The following is a 21258-nucleotide window of genomic DNA, read 5'->3' on the forward strand; positions in this document are numbered from 1 at the left end:
TCTGGCTATAGTGTTTGTGCACTTCACTTCCTTACTATGAATTTGATTATCTCTACGTTCTGACCCAGCTCTGGCATTCGGCATCTACAAGTTTCCAAACTGTAACTGAAGGTTTAAAGTTGGGAAAAAACCAGGAACTGGGAGTGGAATGCTGCTGTATTTCTGATATTTTGATGTGGTGTCTCTTGTATGCTGGCAGCATGAGGTGAGTCTCCTTGGGCCTCTCTTGTTCTTCCTTTGCAGACTCCTTAGTGGGCCCCCTTTCCTTCTTTCATGGCTTAAATGTGAATGTTGCCTAAGGCTTTATCCTAAGCCATGGTCTTCCTCTGAACTCCAAAACTATATAGGCAATTGCCTATTTAACATTTCCATCTGGGTCACTTATGGGCATCTCAGACTCAACAGATCTAAGACCAAACCCATCACCCTTTTTTTTTTTTTTTTTTTTTTTTTTTTTTTTTTGAGATGGAGTCTCGCTCTGTCACCCAGGCTGGAGTGCAGTGGTGTGATCTTGGCTCACTGCAACCTCCGCCTCCTGGGTTCAAGTGATTCTCTTGCCTCAGCCTCCTGAGTAGCTGTGGTTACAGGCACATGCCACCACACCTGGCTAATTTTTTTTGTGTATGTGTGTTTGTGTGTGTTTAGTAGAGACGGGGTTTCACCATGTTGGCCAGGTTGATCTTGAACTCCTGACCTCAAGTGATCCATCTACTTGGCCTCCCAAAGTTCTGGGATTACAGGCATGAGCCACTGCACCTGACCCCCATCACCTTTCTTGAAAACTATTCTATCTCCAGTGTTCTATGTCACAGTGAATGATATCACCATCCACTCAATCACCCAAACTAATCATTTGGGCCTTAAGACTCTTTCCTTCCTGTCATTCGTCTTCCTCTTCTTTGAATTTGAGATGACTCCCAAATCCCTGGCCCAGATCTCATTCCTGAGCCACATGTACGTAAGTCCAACTGTCTACTTGACATTTCCACCTGGGTGACCAACAGGCACCCCAGACTCCACAAGTGTAAATCAGAACTTGCCATTCATCCTTTTATAAAACTTGCATTTCTCTCTTAGTGGCTGGATCTATGGAATGTGGGGAAAGGGGAACACAAGAATAAGATCCAGGTTTCTGCTTTAGCCCTTCTGTCTTAGACTTGTCATTCATTGAGATGAGGAAGACTGAGGGAGTGGCAAGTTTACTGATATAGTATGTGCAGGGGGAGAGGGAGATTGATCCTCTGTTTAATTTAAGATTCAAGTGGAGAAGACAAGTAGGCAGTTGGATACATGAGTCTGGAGCTAGGATAGAGGTTGGAGCTCGAGATACAAATTTGAGAATCACTTTTGTAAAGAGGTTCTCTTTTCTTTCCTTCTTTTTTTTTTTTAAACACAAATCATGGGGCTACATGAGATCACCTAAGGAAAAAATATAGAAAAGAGAAGAGGGGCCTAGGACTCAACTCAGTCCTTAGTCATTCCCATATCAACAAGTTGGGAAGAGTAGGAGAATGAGCCTGGTAAAGAAGAAAGGGAAGCCATACAGGTAGGAGAAAACTCTGGGGAGTGAGGTGTCCCAGGAGCCAAGGGGAAAGAGAATTTCAAGAAACAGGGAGCAGTCAGTGGGTCAAATGCTGTTGAGATGTTCAGTAAGATGAGGATTGAAAATTCATCACTGGACTTAACAAAACAGAGAAGGGCTAGAGAAAATATTGATATAGAGAATAAGGCAGGAAAGCCTGGAGCACATTAGAGGAATAGGAATTACTTAAATTTACCTTGAGTGTGGTGTATGTGAAAGGGGTGCTGTGTATTGGGAAATACAGTTGGAAATGTTGATTGGGAACCAGGCAGTTAGAGGGCTTTGACTGACAGGTTCATGTATTTTATTTGGAAGGCAGTGTGGGGTGGGCCGAGAGCACCACGAGGTGTTTTGGCAGGTGAGTATCATGATCAGAACTGCAGTTATGGAAGACGTGTCTGGAAGCAGACCACGAGAGCTTATCTTTTCCTCTGAAGAGTATAAGGCATTAGAAATCTCTCTTCCATTTAAACAAGTAAGTAATAAGGAGTCACATTCAAAAATCTGTTCAAATGCTTGGCAAAACAAGTGAGGTTTTATCTTTTCACTGTTCTGCAGTTCTGCAGTGCGTTGGGATAGCCATGGTCTTAGGTTAGTGCTTGGCAGCATCCTACCTCTAGTTTTTAAGCAGAGATTGAGAGGGTCAGGCAGACCAGTGACTTTCTTCCCTTTCTAGGCCTAGAGCCAATGGAGAGCACTGAGACACTAAGATCCTGGGGAGAGTTATGTACTTTAGCACTGAAGTCCTTATTGTAACTTCCTTTAGTTTTTCTGCATGACAATCACATATTTCGGGTCCTTAAACCCAGGATAGTTATTGCAGCCAATTACAATGGCAATTTTCCCTGAGATACTGACTTTGTTCTGCAAATGGCACATTCACAATTATATTATTTTTATGCGTCACCATAAAATACTAAGAGTCATCTAATGTATCACTGACAAGAGGTAAGTTTTAGAAAATTTAAAATAAATTGGTAAAAAAAGTTAGGTGACTTTTTATTATTATTCTTTTAGAACCAAAACAGCTGCCACCTGTGATCGAAAATCACATCTGATTGGCTGGTATCAGCATTTGGGTTATCAGCAAGGGAACTGGAAAAGAGCCCAAACTCATATTTTGTAATCTTTTTTTTTTTTGATCACTTTTCTCCATTATCCTTTGATCATGGAATATAGCTGCGGCCTTCTGTGCTGGCAACTTTTTGGTCTTCTGCCTTCCCAGAAGAGGCCTCTCTCTTCTGTTTCTGATTCATGTACTTAATAACACTTCTGAATATTATCTGACATTAAACTAGTGCCATGTGGGGACAACGCCTAAAACCCAAGCTGTTGGTTAAAGGAATGGGATGAGATGGAGGAATTTCTCATTGCTGTTCTGAAAGGAGTGTCTGCCTATAATATGTAAAGAATGACTGTAAGGTCATGAGCTTGATTTTGATTTTTAAACTTGGGAGACTGTATAGGTTACATCTAAGGATGCTCCCATTCCTCAAAAGCCACCCGGAAACAGTCTTCCTTGGAATATCCCTTTTCCCTTCAGAGCCAATTTACCAACCAAAAAAGACAACCAGGGCTTACAACTTTGGAGTCACAGGTGGTGCTTAACTAAAATAGTGTCATTCAGCCTTCCATCCCACCCCTATTTCCTACTCCCACCACTCCCATCCCCACCCCAGGCAGGCTCCGACAGATCTGGTTCCAAATAGCTTATGACTTTCCAAAACCTTATGTCCTTTCTCAAAAGATGAAGATGTGAAGCCATCAAGAAGGTTGCATGGTTGGGCTGCAGGTCCTGAAGGCAGTTTCCCACGGGGTCTTCTCTCTGGGGAATGGAGGGCCTTGTGAGGGGATCAGCATATCAAAGAGCACCCTCGTGTCAATGGTTAAGGTCAATGTCATCTTCCTCAGGAATTTTAAACATATAATAACTTTATTCCTTTTTTAATTACAAAAGTAGTCCATGTTCACTGTGGAAATTTTAGAAAACACAGTCAAAAGGAAGAAAATAAAATTTATTAATAATACATTTCCTATCCAGAGATAGTTTCCGTTCAGATTTTGGTGGCTATTTTCCAAGACATTTTTCTAGGCACAACCCACACTCACAGATATCCATCCATCATTAAGTGCCATCAGTTTTACTTGTTAAATTTATCTTTATGCTTTATTTCTGCTTCCTCTATTACTACCACAATCGAAATATCTCTCACTTGGACAACTGCAGTCGCTTCCTAACTGGAATTCCTGATTCTGCCCTTGCCCTTCTCCAAACCTTTTTCCATTGTGTGGCCACTGTGACCTTTTAGAAACACAAATGAAAGTCCTTAGAATCCTCTAAGGAGTCCTTTTATGAGGATAAAGACAAAACTTCTATGGCCTACTAGAACCTCGTGATCTGTCCACTGTTTTCAGCCCTGCCTCCCTATCATTCCCTGCACTCCAGCCACTCTGGCTTTCTTTCATTTCCTTAACCTATTTTTCATCTTGCAGCCTTTGCCCTGGCAATTTTTCTAGAATGCTCTCTTCTGTTTTTTTTTTTTTTCTTCATGACAGGCTCCTTCTTATTCTTTAGGTCTCAGTCTACACGTTGTTTCCTCAGAGGTCCTCCCTGGCCACTCTATCCAAATCAGGCCCTCCCTATATCTCATTTCCAGCTATGGCTGAGTCTAATCAGAATCTACCCTACCCGCCTTGGCCTGGAAGGAGTTTTCAACTAGGGGACAAAGGGAAAACACTGTTGGAATTGAGCAATCCCAAGATTGACCCTCAAAGTCCTGCCTTACTTTAACATCTTTTCCAGTTTCTGATTCTTCTGGGCCCTCACTGGTCTTCCTGCTATACCCTCCTGGTCTCTGAGCTATTCCAACCTATTTTCTGACATAGCCCCAGGATTAAATACATTTCTTGCCCCTGACATCTAAATTCTGTTCTCTTCTACTGGTACTTGGCTCTTCTTTCCAGGGAATTCACAGAAATCTTGGGAGGGCAATGGGATTTTCAAAATTTATGGAAGAGGAGTTACACATTCCATACAATGGTAAACTGCTCAGTAATAAAAATGAGTGAACTACTGATACATGCAACAGTATGGATGAGTCTAAAAAACATGTTGAGTGAAAGTAGAAAGACATAATAGAGTATAGACTATGATTCCATTTACAAGATGTTCTAGAATAAGCAAAACTCATCTATGGTGAAAAAATGTAACAGTGGTTACCACTGGTGGGTGGATGGGGTTACTAGATGAGAGGGTGGCATGAGGAACCTAGCTAGGGTGATAAAAATGTTCTATACCTTGGTAAAGTTTGGGTTATACCAATTTATGCATTTGCCAAAATTCATTGAATGATACACTTAAGATGGATAACAAATTTTGAACTCTAGTTCAAAATGCATGATGTAGTGTTTTGGGGTGAAGTGTACTGATGTTTGCAATTGCAATTTACTTGGAAATACTTCCATAAGTAAGATAGACAGATTAATGGATGAATATATGTGTGATAAAGTTAATATAGCAGAGTGTTAATTGTGGAATATAGGTTATGGGTATATGTGTGTGTTATTCCACAATTCTTTTATAATTTTTGGTATTTTTTATAGAATAAGTATTTCAGTATTCTTGATATTTTTATCAAAAATATCAATTATAAGGTTTTATCATTTTAATAATAAAATATTGGGAAAAATGCCCTAGACTGAAAACCTCTCTGCAGTATAAAACCTTTTGTAAAGTAAACAATTATTGGATACTGGAAATGATTTCTACTTAATTTATCTGCGTCAGAGTATAGAGAGTATTTTGAAAGAAAGGCCCATCTCTAAAGGGTATATAGCTCAAGAAACGAGGTCTTTTTTTTGTTTTGTTTTGTTTTGTTTTATTCTTATTATAGTTTAAGTTCTAGGGTACATGTGCATAACATGCAGGTTTGTTACATATGTATACTTGTGCCATGTTGGTGTGCTGCACCCATCAACTCATCAGCACCCATCAACTCGTCATTTACATCAGGTATAACTCCCAATGCAATCCCTCCCCCCTCCCCCCTCCCCATGATAGGCCCCGGTGTGTGATGTTCCCCTTCCCGAGTCCAAGTGATCTCATTGTTCAGTTCCCACCTATGAGTGAGAACATGCGGTGTTTGGTTTTCTGTTCTTGTGATAGTTTGCTAAGAATGATGGTTTCCAGCTGCATCCATGTCCCTACAAAGGACACAAACTCATCCTTTTTTATGGCTGCATAGTATTCCATGGTGTATATGTGCCATATTTTATTAATCCAATCTGTCACTGATGGACATTTGGGTTGATTCCAAGTCTTTGCTATTGTGAATAGTGCCGCAATAAACATACGTGTGCATGGGAAACAACAGGTGCTGGAGAGGATGTGGAGAAACAGGAACACTTTTACACTGTTGGTGGGATTGTAAACTAGTTCAACCATTATGGAAAACAGTATGGCGATTCCTCAAGGATCTAGAACTAGATGTACCATATGACCCAGCCATCCCATTACTGGGTATATACCCAAAGAAACGAGGTCTTAACAGAGTAATTATACCAGCCTCAGGAAGCTGGGAGCCAGGGAGGTATTTTGCAAATCACCGAGAAACAGAAACCAGGGTGTGTCTGTATGTGTAGAGGGGATCAGGGATTCCTGACTCAGAGTCCAAACCACCTAAAACTGAGTCTTCCTTGCCACCTAAACTCCAGGCTCAAAAAGAAATAAGTGAGTTTGGCAAACGCATTGGCCTCACAGCCTCAGAATGGGATTGTTCCAGAAGCTTTGAGACCAGTTTCCTTGAACTTTAGGGTCACCTTTCTGCACTTTTCTATCCAGGAAAAATGGGAGGGAACAAAAATGCTCAGAGAGTCTCAAAACTCCCTGGTCTTCAACATCCTGGGAACTCTGCTAAACTATAAGCTACATGAGGGCAGGGACACAATCTGTCTTGTTCAACACAGTTTTCTTGGCACTCAACACAGAGCCTGGTACCATAGGTAGCACTCAACAAAAACCCACTAAATATATGAATGTTTCGCTGAATGAATAATATTTGTTGATTCCTGCATTGCTAATTTCTAGTCATCTTTCTAGTCTCAGGTCAACTGCCACTTCCTCCAAAAGTCAGTCCCTGAATTCCTCCTTACCATCCCAGACCATGTTAAGCCCTTCTTTTATGCACTTCTGTGGTTATTTTTCTAATCATTTAGTGCGTTTTAAATGATAGTTTTGATGTCTACTTCCCCCACTTGCCTGTAAGTCCCATGAAGGCAGGGATGGTGTGCATCTTTGTTACCACTGCACACTTAGTGTCCAGTATAGGTGATACATAGATTTAACGAATAGGTGCAGTCCTTCCCTCATCTGAGTAAATTATTCTGCCATGTGTTTGTGCTCTGCTTTTCCCAGCAGAAATTTGAGAACTAGAGAACCAGAGGCATGGCATTTAACTCTTTGTCTTCTTTGTTTTGCTGGGCACAGAATGGATATAAATCAAGCACAGTTCATGATAGCTCCATCATGACACACAATGATGCTCTTTCTTTCTAGGGACAGCTGACACTGAGGTTCTGCCTACAATACACAATGACCAAACAGATTTAATAGGGACTAAACCCACAGATGTAAATATCAGTGGCCTAGTCTGACAGAATGCCTTTTAATGGATCATATCAAACTATTGCCAAAGCCAGGCTCAGCCATGTTAAGAGGAGATTAAGTAGAGACAGTTAAATCAACCAATGTGGCTTTTGGCCCTTGGTTCTCATCTCTGCCCTTACAAATCCCAGGGTTAGCTAGGAGTGACAGGAGACTTGTCTGAAAGCTGCCCAGTAGCTGGGGGCAGTGACTATAGAATAAAGTTATCTTCTTCAAACTGCAGTCCAGGAGAGGTCTGGGGATTGGAGACCATCTGCCCTGGTGTGGCTTCAGGCACTGCCATGCAATGTGACCTGTGGACAAAAAGAGTACAGGAGGTAGAGCCTCAAGAAGAATGCCCTCTAGGTCCAGGAAGACATCCTGCTTATGCTGTTACAGGACCAGATGCCGATGTAGACTAGTTCCTGATGTAAATGAACCCAGGGGCTGTGGGACAGGCTCCTTGTACCACTCTTAATTTCCCTAATGATCTGCTTCCATGTGCCATGTGGAGCCACAAAAAAGGGGATAGCTTGTGCCAAAAAAGAGAAATTACTATTGAAAAGGCACTAGTAAGACCTTCACTTAGGATTTTTTTCCTCCTCTTTGAAAACAAATAGCTTGAGTAGCAAGTATAACCTTGACTAGGATGACCACATAATTTATTGTCCAAACCATGACCCTTTTGAAAGTGAAAGAGGACCCTGTTGATAATTATGCTGGACCACAAACCTAACCTGAGACTATCCCAGGCAATTTGGGATGCATGGTACCTGCAGCCTTGACTATCATCTTGGATGAGCTTTGAAGCTGTCTTGGACCCTGGCATCCAGCCATGTGGAATGTTTCAGATGGCTGATAATCTGCAGTAGGAAGCAGAGCAGCTGGGCAGGTCTAACAGCAGAGTCTGTGAGCAGCAGAGTCACAGAGCCATCTAGCCAACTGATGATGAGCATCTGCTGTGAGGACTGGATTGTTTAGTCATCCGTCAATCACTTTTCACGCTCAGAGCTGTATGCACAAGTAGGATGACTGTCAGCAGACTAGTCTTCAAATGTAAATAATAGCGGCTCACCATCACAGAGTGCTTCCTATGTGCTAGGCACTGTGCTAAGCACTTCTCATACCTTAGGTTCTACTGTATATTTGTTGATGTTTATAGCAAAGCCTTCCATGTAGAAAGATTTTGTATTTAGTGATTACCTTTATATTTACTGTCTTACTTGATCCTCACAATACAAGGAGGTAGGTGTTCCTATTCCAATGGCCAGATGAGGAAGGTGAGGCTTACCAGATAAAATAGCTTGTAAATAACTGCTAGAACTGGGACTTAAATCCAGGTATGTTCAACTGCAAATTCTATACTCTTTTTTGGTATCACACCTAGTTAATGTGTTAATTCAACAAATATTTGCAAGTTAGACACCATGTGGCAAAGACTGTGCTAAGTGTTAGGTGTAAATATGCATTGGGCAGTGGGCTCAAGCTGTGAAAAGGCAGCAACATTTTCTGCCTCAAACAGCTCCTTTAGCGGGAGAGACAGGCACACAAACACATAATTTGAATACAATAGACTGGACACCATACTCTACATAATATTTCAATGAAATATAAAATACACAATAATATTGTATGATTATTAATATCATGTGAACTGCATTTATATATTCTATTATGTTTCTATTTTGTAAATAAATATGTAGGACATGTACAAAGTGCTGTGGGAGCACAATAGAGAGGAAGGTGAGAAGGTTTCACAGAGAGGGTAACATTCAGGATGGGCTTTGGAGGGCGCCTAGGAGCTCGTCAGGCAGAGAAGTGAGGGAACCAAGCCCACACTTGGCAGAAGGAATAGACTGTGAAAAGGCACAGGAGAGAATGAGGCATGTTTGGAAAACAGCAAGCAGACTGATGAGTCTTCCTCTGTGAGAATGGCCCACTTGAGGATTTGCAGGTAAATTTATATGATACCTGGGGTTTGCTTTAAAATGCTCCAGAAAAACCAAAGTGTGTGGAATGGGGGAGGGGAGGAAATAGATAAAACAAGAATGACAGGAATTGGATAATTTTGAAGCAGCAGGATAAGTATAGGGAGATTAATTTTAGTATGCTTTTCACTTTTGCATATGCCTGAAATTTTCCATAGTAAAATCTTTTTTGAAAGAAGAAAAGCAGTTTGGTGGAGATGGCACAAAGAAAAGGTGGAGGGAAGTGTTCAAAGGTGAGGCCGATGAACTAGGTGGCATGGTTGGTGTAAGGGTGGGAGGGCAGACAATGAAAGGTCCTCACAAGCCAGGCTAAGTATTCGGGACTTAATCCAGTATTTAATAGCGAGACATTAAAGGATTTTAATCGTGGGGTTGACAAACTCATTGCATATTTAGAAGAGATCACTGGCACTGTATAGGAATGGATTATGAGGCAGGGAGTGGAGAGGTGGGGAAACAGGTCCAGGTAAGAAGTGATGGGGGCCCAGGCAATTAAGGAAAAAGAGGGCAGAGTTACAGTCTTTGGGTTTTCTTCTGAGTACAATGGGAAACCACTGGAGGGTTTTAGGCAAGGATCAAATATTATTTGATTTTCATTTTTAAAAGATCCCTTGAGCTATTATGTGGAATCTGGACCAGAGAAGGGTGGGCATGGGTAGAAGTGGGGAGACTGATGAAGACTTTTGCCAAAGTCCAGATGATGTGACTTGGATTAGTGGCAATGGAGTTGACAGGAGTAGATGGATCCTAAATATGGAAATTGAATTGGTGGGAATTGGAAATGGATAGATTAGGTGTGTTGTAGAAGAGGGAGAAATAAAGGATATCTCCCAGGTTTCTGGGATAAAGAATTAGGTGGAGGGTGGTGCCATTTGCTAAAGTAGGACACAGGGAGGAAATGAGGAGTCTACCATGTGAAAGAAAATGGCAGCTGGCAAAGGTTTTCAAAAAGGAATACCTTTCTGAAACTTGAAATAAATTTCAGTGGATTTTGGTAGCGCATATAGGTTACAGAAAAATGTACTTAGACTGTGAAGCCTGCAGTTCCTACAACCAATACTCGTTAGAGTATCTTATTTGTTACTTTATTGCATAAAAGAGCTAATTATCAAACAAAATATGAAAAGTTTAGCAATCATCCAGGCTTCATTTTATGAATGCTCAGAGAAGAAATGATTTGTACAAGGTTACAGTAAGTTTGTGACAGGTCAAGGTCTACAAGCCAAATCTCCTGACACCCAGCTTTGTTTTCTTTCTGTGCAGAAATTTATATTCTTTCTGAGTTCTTTCTGAATTAGAATTGACTGTGTTCTTGACCCTTTTCTCCCTGTCTCCTTGGACCCCTTTTCTCTGCCTAAGTATGTGTATATAAGCAAATACATGAGAAATACCATCTAACTCCTTTCTTTCTCTCTCTCTCTTTTTCTTTCTTTCTTTTTTCTTTCTTCTTTCTTCTTTCTTTCTCTTGCGCTCTATCTTTCTGTTTCTCTTTCTTTCTTTCTTCTTTCCCTCTCTTTCTTTCTTTCTTTTTCTTCTTTCCCTTCCTTCCTTCCTTCCTTCCTTCCTTCCTTCCTTTCTTTCTTTCTTTCTTTCTTTCTTTCTTTCTTTTTCTTCTTTTCCTTCCTTCCTTCCTTCCTTCCTTCCTTCCTTCCTTTTTCTTTCTTTCTTTCTTTCTTTCTTTCTTTCTTTCTTTCTTTCTTTCTTTCTTTCTTTCTTTCTTTCTTTCTTTCTTTTTCTTTCCTTCCTTCCTTCCTTCCCTCCTTCCTTCCTTCCTTTCTTCCTTTCTTTCTTTCTTTCTTTCTTTCTTTCTTTCTTTCTTTCTTTCTTTCTTTCTTTCTTTCTTTCTTTCTTTCTTTCTTTCTTCTTCCTCTTTCTTTTTCTTTCTTTCTTTCTCTCTCTTTCCCTTCCCTTCCCTCCCTCCCTCCCTCCCTCCTTCCTTCCTTCCTTCCTTCCTTCCTTCCTTCCTTCCTTCCTTCCTTCCTTCCTTCCTTCCTTCCCTTTTTCTTTTTTTTAAAAGATAGGATCTTGGTCTGCCAGGAGGCTGGAGTGCAAGGGCACTACCATAGCTCACTGCAGCCTTAAACTCCTGGGCTCAAGTGATCCTCCCACCTCAACTTTCCAAAGTCCTGGGACTACAGGTCCTGGCTACCATGCCAAGCTCATAGAATTTCTTTATGATTGGGCCATATGCCTTTTTTTTATTAATACCTATATTATTTTAAAATATTTGTGCAGCCTCTTGAGAATTTAACTTGGAAGATATTAAAAGAGAAGATTTAAGTTGGTAAAAAAAAATTATCTCTGAAAACAAAAAGTATAAGGCTATTATTCATACTCATGAAGCAGATACTTCCCCCTCCTGTGAGTCTGTTGTGCTGTTTTCTCTGAGTTCTGTGATCTTTCCATGACTCTTTTTTTGACTTCTGAAAGCACATTCAGGGCACGTCTGTGTTTATTGAAACACATGACCTGATAAACTTGCGATTGCAGAGCTGGTCGTTCCTCTATCTGTAGGGAATGTTTCACACTGCACTTAAACCCTAATCCTCCCAAAGATAGTCCATAGGATTAAAAGCTCTAGCACTGTCATTCTGGTGTTTTGGTTAGTTCACTATTTAAAACGCTTGCCTTTTTCTGAACCGAAGTTGCCTTCAATGTATTTCACTCCCTCCCAAGGTTGCTTGATGAGCCGACAATTGATTCCTACAGTCTCGCTGACAAATGAGGAATTTTTACAATTTACTACTATCTAAATACAATTCTATTTTTGCAGTATCTCAATGCCCTAGTTTGGTACCCTTGTTTCTTCTTTATAATGATTTAGCTTTTCTCACCTTTTCTCTACTTGTTGAGGGAGATTGACTCCAGGAATAATGTGGACAGGCTTGATTTCATCTGTACCAAAAGTTATTTAAGTCCATAAAATCTATATGTATGGACATTCACAGTGCCTGATATTAGCTACCTTTTGTTGAGTGCTTATGCGAACCAAATACTAAGCTAAGAAATTTACATATGTTATCTTATCACATCCTTACAGCACCCACTTGAAGCATGTTATGGGCTGAATTGTGTGACCCTTCCTAATTGATATGCTGCAGTCTTAACCCCTAGTCCCTCAGGATGTGATCTTATGTGGCCTTTAGAGAGGTAATAAAGGTAAAATGAGATGATTAAGTTGTGTCCTTATAAAAAGGGGAAATTTGGATACAGGCATGTGTGTGGGGAGAACATCATGTGAACATGAGGACAGCCATCTATAAGCCAAGGGGAAAGTTCCGGAAGAGATCCTTCTCTCACAGCCCCTAGGAGAAACCAACTCTGCAGACAGTATGATCTCAGCCTTTTAGCCCCCAGAATTGTGAGATGATACTTTTCTGTTGTTTAAGTAACCTCTCTCAAAGTTTGTGGTGCTTCGTTATATCAATCCTAGAAGACTAATGCAAGAGAGTATTACTATTAAGCCCACTCTACAGATGAATAAGCTGAGGTGCAGAAATGTAACTGACATGTGCAAGGTCACAAAGTAAATAAGGGCAAAGCTGAGATTTGAACCCAGTTCAGTCTCACCTGAGAACCTGCTCCCTTGTTGTCATGTCACCTATTTGCCTAGTCTCTGGCTAGCCCGCAAGACTAGCTTATTATTGTATTAATCCTAAAGAGTTAAATCACCAGCAAAATGTACCTCCTTGAATTTTGTAACTACACAGCAAAACAACAGTCACTTAAAAGCCATATTGAAATTATTTTTACGTTTAAGAATTTTTTTGGGGGGAGAGGCAGGGAAAAGGCATAGCTGGGAGATAGATGCAGTTATTACTGAGAAATTGTTCCTGGGGCACCCAGAGCAATATTTCTTAGCCTACAGCTGTCAAGTCAATATTGCCCAACAAATGGGCTTCTTTAGTCATTGTCGCTCCCTGCAATGTGGGGCTCTGAGACTCAGTTTAGTCATTTGCTGGGATACTTCTTGAGACTGGTTAGGCCAGCATAATCTGATTTCTTTCCTTTTGTTCATGCCGGAAAGTGATGGAAAGGCAGAACAAGCACTAAATCACTTCTGTTCTGTGTGTTCAAAGGCTGGTTTTAAGTTACTTTCTGTGAAACAGTTGAGCCTAAATTTACTTGATCTGGATACAAAAGTTTCTCTGTGGAAACATATTGGGCTTATTAGAGACTCTCCCAGGGTAGGACAGCAGTTTGGATTATGTAGCAAAACATTTTAAACCAAGTACTATGTGCTAATGGTTTATATACATGTGATAAGATAAAAGGGCCTTTTGGAGTTACGCTCGAAGACACTAATTAAATTCGCATCAACAAGTCAACATATTGGTCTCATATGGATTTGAGCACTTTGGAAATGCTTTTGTTTTGATACAATTAATTACATTCACACATTTTGCTGATATTGAATAGTCACCTTAAAACACAGATGGCAAAAATTGAAGCTTTGAACAGCACTTTTGAATGCATTTCTGTGTTGCTGAGTAAATTAGAATAGGTTTTCCTTTCAAGGAGCTAATTGACTCGAATTTTCAAAATTTCATGGCAGATAGCGAACAGTTGATTCTTTCTCAACAAATTCAATCCAAATGATGCATGCTTTTACTTAACTGCTACAGGCTTAACTGCAGTTTTAAATTATTCTCAATGCAGAGGCAATAAAGCATTTCAGTAAATAAGTCTCAGAGGAGAATTTAAGAAGAAAAAGCACAAGTATTCCCAGTAACCACTCTTCAGGTCACTGTTTGAAACTACAAGGCACATGTCAAAGAATTATGACCTGCCATGAGCAGTATTTTTCAGTTAGGAGTTTATAAATATCTCAAGGGCCTGAAGAAATGACTCCAAACAGAAAATGAGTAAACCCTACAGGAATACTTCATTTGAAAACTAAATATCTGTAGTCTTGTCTTGTCAATAAAATTGAATTTCTCTCTGTTATTATGTTGTTTCTACTTATGACTGCATCATAATGGAAATCTAGGGAGAAAAGCACATGTGTGGAGTCTTCAACATGGCTGTGCCTTAGCAACAGGAGCTACTTGCCAAAATGAAGGAGTTTGCGTCCTGACATTCCTTCTCCTTGTTCTTGGCTCCTTAAATTATGAAGGCCAAAAGGATTTGCTCATTTTGCCCAGCTTGAAAACGTAATCTGTGGTTTAGAACACTAAGATGGATAATTAAATTCGCTTCAGTAGATGTTGATCTAGTGATGATTGTGCATAAAGCCCTGCATTTGGTGCTGGCAAGCTGGTGGGAAAGAGGCAGGGTGGCAGAGGCGACAATGATAAAGAGATGAATGAGAGATGGTGTCTACCCTCTCGAATAATAGCTAACATTTAGTGAATACATCCTATGCTCCAGACACTGTGCTAAGCCCTTAAAACCCCTTACTTAATTTAATGACTCTGTAGGTGGGTGCTATTGGTTTACACATTATACAGATGATAAAACTGAGGCTCAGAGAAATTAAGCAACTGCTGCTGCTTCTCATTCACCTTTGCTGGCACATCTTCCTCTCCACCTGACTCTGCAGCACCCCAGGGCTTAGTATTTGGCTCTCTTCTTGGTCTATACTCACTCACCTCATGATCTTATTTAGTTTTATGGCTTTAGATACCACGTATATTTTTAATAGGCATCTCAGACTTTACAGGTCCTAAATAGAGATCCTGATCTTCCCCCTCCTTAAGAAGTGCTCCTTCCCTTGTCTTCCCAGTCTGAGCTGATGGAAACTTCATTCTTCCTCTTCTTAGGCTAAAAATATCTTTTTCTCACATCTTTTGAGTGTATCTAGAATCTGACTACTCTTCATCTTCAAGGCTACCATTTTGGCCTGAGCCACTGTCTTCTATTGCCTGAATGACTACTATAGCTTCCTAACAAGCCTCTCAGCTTCTTTCCTGACGGTTATTGCTGTGTAGTAAATTGCCACAAACTTAGCAGCTTAAAACACTCATGTATTATCTTGCAGTTTTGTAAATCAGAAGTCCAGAGGGCTCAGATGGGTTCTCTGCTTAGGGTTTCAAAAGGCTGAAGTCAAAGTGTCAGCCAGGCTGGACTCTTACTTGAAAGCTTTGGGGGCAAAATCCACTTCCAAGCTAATTTAGGCTGTAGGCAGAATCCAGATACTCATGGCTGTAGGTCTGAGGCATGTTTTCTTGCTGGCTGCTGCCTAGGGGTCACTCTGGAATGCTACAGGCTACACATATTTCTTCTCAAGCAGTCCTCTCCATCTTCAAAGCCAGCAATGGCATACCAAATTCCCCTTGTGCTTCAGATCCATCTAACTCCCTCTTTTCCTACCAACTGGAGAAAACCCTCTGCTTTTATTATTATTATTAAATTATACTTTAAGTTCTGGGGTACATGTGCAGAACATGCAGGTTTGTTATATAGGTATACACGTGCCATGGTGATTTGCTGCACCCATCAACCCATCATCTACATTAGGTATTTCTCCTAATGCTATTCTTCCCCCAGCCCCCCACCCCCTGACAGGCCCCGGTGTGTGATAGTCCCCTTCCTGTGTCCATGTGTTCTCATTGTTCAACTCCCACTTATGAGTGAGAACATGCGTTTTTTGGTTTTCTGTTCTTGTGATAGTTTGCTGAGAATGATGGTTTCCAGTTTCATCCGTGTCCCTGCAAAGGACATGAACTCATCCTTTTCATGGCTGCATAGTAGTAAATGGTGTGTATGTGCCACAGTTTCTTTATCCAGTCTATCACTGATGGGCATTTGCGTTGGTTCCAAGTCTTTGCTATTGTGAACAGTGCCGCAATAAACATACTTGTGCATGTGTCTTTATAGTAGAATAATTTATAATCCTTTGGATATATATCCAGTAATGGGATTGCTGAGTCAAATGGTATTTCTAGTTCTAGATCCTTGAGGAATCGCCACATTGTCTTCCACAATGGTTGAACTAATTTACATTCCCACCAACAGTGTAAAAGCGTTCCTATTTCTCCACATCCTCTCCAGCATCTGTTGTTTCCTGACTTTTTAAGGATCGCCATTCTAACTGGTGTGAGATGGTATCTTATTGTGGTTTGATTTGCATTTCTCTAATGACCAGTGATGATGAGCTTTTTTTCATATGTCTGTTGGCTGCGTAAATGTCTTCTTTTGAGAAGTGTCTGTTCATATCCTTCACCCACTTTTTGATAGGGTTGTTTTTTCTTGTAAATTTGTTTAAGTTATTTATAGATTCTTGACATTAGCCCTTTGTCAGATGGATAGATTGCAAAATTTTTCTCCCATTCTGTAGGTTGCCTGTTCACTCTGATGATAGTTTCTTTTGCTGTGCAGAAGCTCTTTAGTTTAATTAGATCCCATTTGTCTATTTTGGCTTTTGTTCCCATTGCTTTTGGTGTTTTAGTCATGAAGTCTTAACCCTCTACTTTTGAAGGGCTCACTTGATTGGGTCAGGTCCAACCAAGTCATCTCCGTACCTTAAGGTCAACTGACTTGGAACTTCAATTATTTCTGTAAAATCTCTTCAGAGCTGTACCCAGATCAACATTTAGTTGAATAAACAGGAAACAAAAATTTGGGGGGCTGAGGTGGGGGTCCATATCTAGAATGCTGCCCATAAAATAAAAAAGAATTAATATAAGAATGCTGCCTACCATACCTCCCTGCAGTTTTTTTCTCCACTCAGCAGCTAGTGTGATCCTGTTCAAATGTAAGCGAGATCCTGTCATTCCTGTACCCACAATCCTCTAGTGGCTCCTCACCTCCTTACCATGTCCAAAGTCAAACTCTTCATCATGTCCCACAAGGCCCTCATGATCTGGACTGTGCCCCTTATCACTCTGACTTCTTCTCCTACTTTCTCTCTCTCACTTACCCTTCTCCTCACTTGCTTTCCCTCTGGACATACTTGAGTGCTCCAAGCACGATCCCACTTCAGGGCCTTTGTATAAGCTGTTTGGTCAGCTTGGGATGACTTTCCCCTTGATAACGACTTACCTTAATATTTCTACTCAATTTTCACCCTCTCACTAAGGTCTTTTTTGACAACTTTTTTGAAGTTACACCCTATTCCATACTCCCTAAGCCCCCTTCTTGCTTCAGTTTCTTCCAGATCCTTTATTACTCTCTAACATAAAATATGTAAATACATAAAATATAGTTTACACTTTTATGTTGTTTATTGCCTTTCTCTTAGAATGTAAGACTCACAAGGGACTTTGTTCACTGATGTATCCCTAGCACCTAGTACAATGTCTGGAACAGAGCAGGCACTCAATAAATATGTGTTAAATGAATGAATCAGTGAGCTTGCCCAAAGTCACACACACTAGTAGTAAGTGACAGAGTTGGAATTTAACACATACCATGAAACACATACCACCTGTCTGGAGCTTAGAATCAAATGGTAAGGGTGAGAATAAACAAAGTTAGGACTATAGTACAAAATGCTCTAAGGAAAATGCTGCAGAGGAGATGCCAACCAAAGATTCTAGAATTTTCGAGGATAGAAAAGTCATACCCGGCTGTGGTGATCACAGATGAGACAGAAGGGGAAAAGACAGAGACACGGAGGATAAGCAATGTGGAAATGGAGGCAGAGATTGGGGTAATGAAGCTACAAACCAAGGAAAGACAAGGAATGCTAAGTAGCCACAGTGAGTGTGGCTTTGCTGACACCTTGGTTTCAAATTCTGGTCTTTATAACGTGATAGAATGAAGTTCTGTTGTTTTAAGTCGTCAAGTCTATGGTAATTTGTTATGGCAGCCCTGTGAAAGCACTGAAAGAGGTTTGAAGGATGAGTAGGATTGCTGTGGATTCTGTGCTGCACTCTTTCAATTCCCCGTCAGGTCCAAAAGATTTGTTCATTCAGCTCCTGGGGTTCTGTGGATTGCCAGTCTTCAGCTGTCAGCCCTTTATAGGAACTATTTCTGCTGAAGAGGGGACCTTGTCCATAGCAACGTCCCTGTCCTGCAGATAGTTTGCATCCAATGACTGTCCAAAATGGGGATAGTATTAGTTATCAGTTGATGCATAATAAATTATCACACACTTAATGGCTGAAAACAACACATATTTATTATCTCACAGTTTCTGTGGGTCAGGAGTCTGGACATAGCTTTACTGAGTTATCTGCTTAGGGTCTTACAAGGCTTTCAAGGTATAAGCCAGGCCACATTATCATCTGGAGGCCTGTCTGGGGTAGAATTCACTTCTAAACTCAGGTTGTTGGCAGAATTCATTTCCTTACTGTTGAAGGGCTGAGGCCTCTGGCTTCTGGCTTCTTGCTGATTATTGGTTGGAGGCTGCCCTTAGCTCCTGGAGGCCATCGGACAGTCCCATACCACATGGGCTTTCTCAACTTGGATATCTTATCAATCCAACAAGTAAAGTCTCTAAAGTGACTTTGGTAGCAAGACAGTCTTATACAGCATAATATAATCATAAAGCTGACATCCTATTTCCTTTGCTGTATTCTGTTGATTAGGAGCAAGTTACTAGGTCCAGTATGTGAACACCAGGAGGCAGGGATGACTGGGGGAGCATCTTAGAGTCTGTTTGCCACAGGAATATAAAGGCCTGATCCCCTCGTTTTCACTGGAGACAGCTGTGAAGGGCCATCCTGGGTTTTCATCTTTTTGTGGGCTTAGCTGTGGCATTGTGTGATCACACTATGGCCCAGATTTTCCCTCTGCCCACTCTGACTTCATTTCCTTCCATTCCGCAGGTTGATCCTGACAGCATTCCCTTATAAATGATCTTCACTCTCATTTCCAACTCAGAATCTGGGGAACCATATCTGTGGCAAGGATTTTCATACGTAGAAGTGAAGAGGCTCTCAGAGGGTATTCCAGGATGAGGGAATTTATTAAAATACTCAATAAAAATGTAGGGTCTGTGGGTGAGGGAAACAATGGGATATCCAATTAGAGTGGGTGAAAGAAAAGGATGGAATGTGAGGCTAGAAATTCAGGCTGGGGCCACTGTGTGGAGGACCCTGAATGGCATACTCAGAGGAGTGAGGTAGTGGGAAACCTTGGAGGATTTTGAGCACAAGACATTAGCACCAGGCTTTGATTATGATTCTGACAACAAACTGTTTCAAATACTTTAGGAGGGCCTTATATCTGTTAAAAGAATGATGTAGTAAAAATATGTAAAGTGGCTTCCAGGGGAGCTCTCTTATACATGTAGGCCTAGAGTTTTCTCTCTTAGGGACAAAATGAAGCCTGTGGCTGTTATGAGTTGAACTGGAATTCACATGTTGAAATCCTAACCCCCAGTACTTCGGAATGTGACTCTATTTGGAGATATGGTCTTTACGTAGGGATAATCAAGTTAAGATGATGTCAGCACACTTCTCAAAAGATGACATTTGTGCAGCCAACAAACATATGAAAAAAAGCTGAACATCACTGATCATTAGAGAAATGCAAATCTAAACCACAATGAGATAACATCTCATGCCAGTCAGAATAGCGATTATTACAAAGTCAAAAAGCAACCAATACTTCTGAGGTTGCAGAGAAAAAGGAATGCTTTTACACTGTTGGTGGGAGTATAAATTAGTTCAACCATGTGGAAGATGGATTGTGAGGAATTGTGAATCCCTCAAAGACCTGGAAACAGAAATTTAACCCAGCAATTCCATTACTAGGTATATACCCAAAGGAGCATAAATAATTCTATTACAAAGATACATGCATGTGTATGGTCACTGTAGTAATACGCACAATAGCAAAGACATGGAATCAACCCAAATGCCCATCAGTGGTAGGCTGGATAAAGAAAATGTGGTACATACACACCATGGAATACTATGCAGCCATAAAAAGGAACAAGATCACGTCCTTTGCAGGGACGTGGATGGAGCTGGAAGCTGTTATCTTCAGCAAACTGAGGCAGGTACAGTAAATGAAAACACTGCATATTCTCACTTTTAAGTGGGAGCTGAACAATGAGAACACATGGACACAGGGAGGGGAGCAACACACACTGGGGCCTGTTAGAGAGTGGGGGTGGAGGAAGGGAGAGCATCAGGAAGAATAGCTAATGAATGTTGGGCTTAATACCAAGGCGATGAATTGATCGATGCAGCAAACCACCATGGCTCACGCTTACCTGTGTACCAAACCTGCATATCTTGCACATATACTCTGGAACTTAGAATAAAGGTTGAAGGAAAAAAAAGATGAAGGCAGTAGTCTGGGCCCTAATCCAATATGACTGCTGTTGTTATAAAAAAGGGAAATTTGGTGTCCATCAATGGATAAAAAAAAAATGTGGTACATATACACCATGGAATACTATGCAGCCATAAAAAGGAATGAGATCATATCATTTTCAGGGACATGAATGAAGCTGGAAGCCATCATCCTCAGCAAACTAACACCAAAAAAGAAAACCAAACACTGCATGTTCTCACTCATACATGGGAGTTGAACAATGAAAACACATGGACACAGGAGGGGAACAACACACACCGGGGCCAGTTGGGGGCTGGGGGCGAGGGGAGGAAGAGCATTGGGACAAATAGATAATGAATGCAGGACTTAAAACCCATATGATGGGTTGATATGTGCAGCAAACCACCATGGCACACATATAACTATGTCACAAACCTACACGTTCTGCACTTGTATCCCAGAACTTAATATAAAATTTTAAAAAAGGGAAACTTGGATTTGTGGATGCACACACACGCCTACACACGCACAAGGAGAATACCATGTGAAGGTGAAGGCAGAGATTGGAATGATGAAGCTGCAAGCCGAGGAACACCAAGGATTGCTGGCCATCACCAGAAGCTAGGAGAGAGATACGGAACAGTCTTCCTCAGAGCTCTCAGAAGGAATCAAACCTGCCAACACCTTGGTTTCAGACTTCTAGCCTCCAGAACTGTGAAACGACAAATTCCCATTGTTTAAGCCACCCAGTTTGTGGCATTTAGTTATGGCAGCCCTAGCAAATTAGTACAATAGCTCTTTCTCCTCAGTTTCCTGGCTGTGAGCTCTGTGAGAAAGAGACCATGTCTGTGATTGCTCACTGTGTCAGTTAGGAT

This window comes from Macaca fascicularis, chromosome X (assembly GCF_037993035.2).
Source record: "Macaca fascicularis isolate 582-1 chromosome X, T2T-MFA8v1.1".
Taxonomy (NCBI): domain Eukaryota; kingdom Metazoa; phylum Chordata; class Mammalia; order Primates; family Cercopithecidae; genus Macaca; species Macaca fascicularis.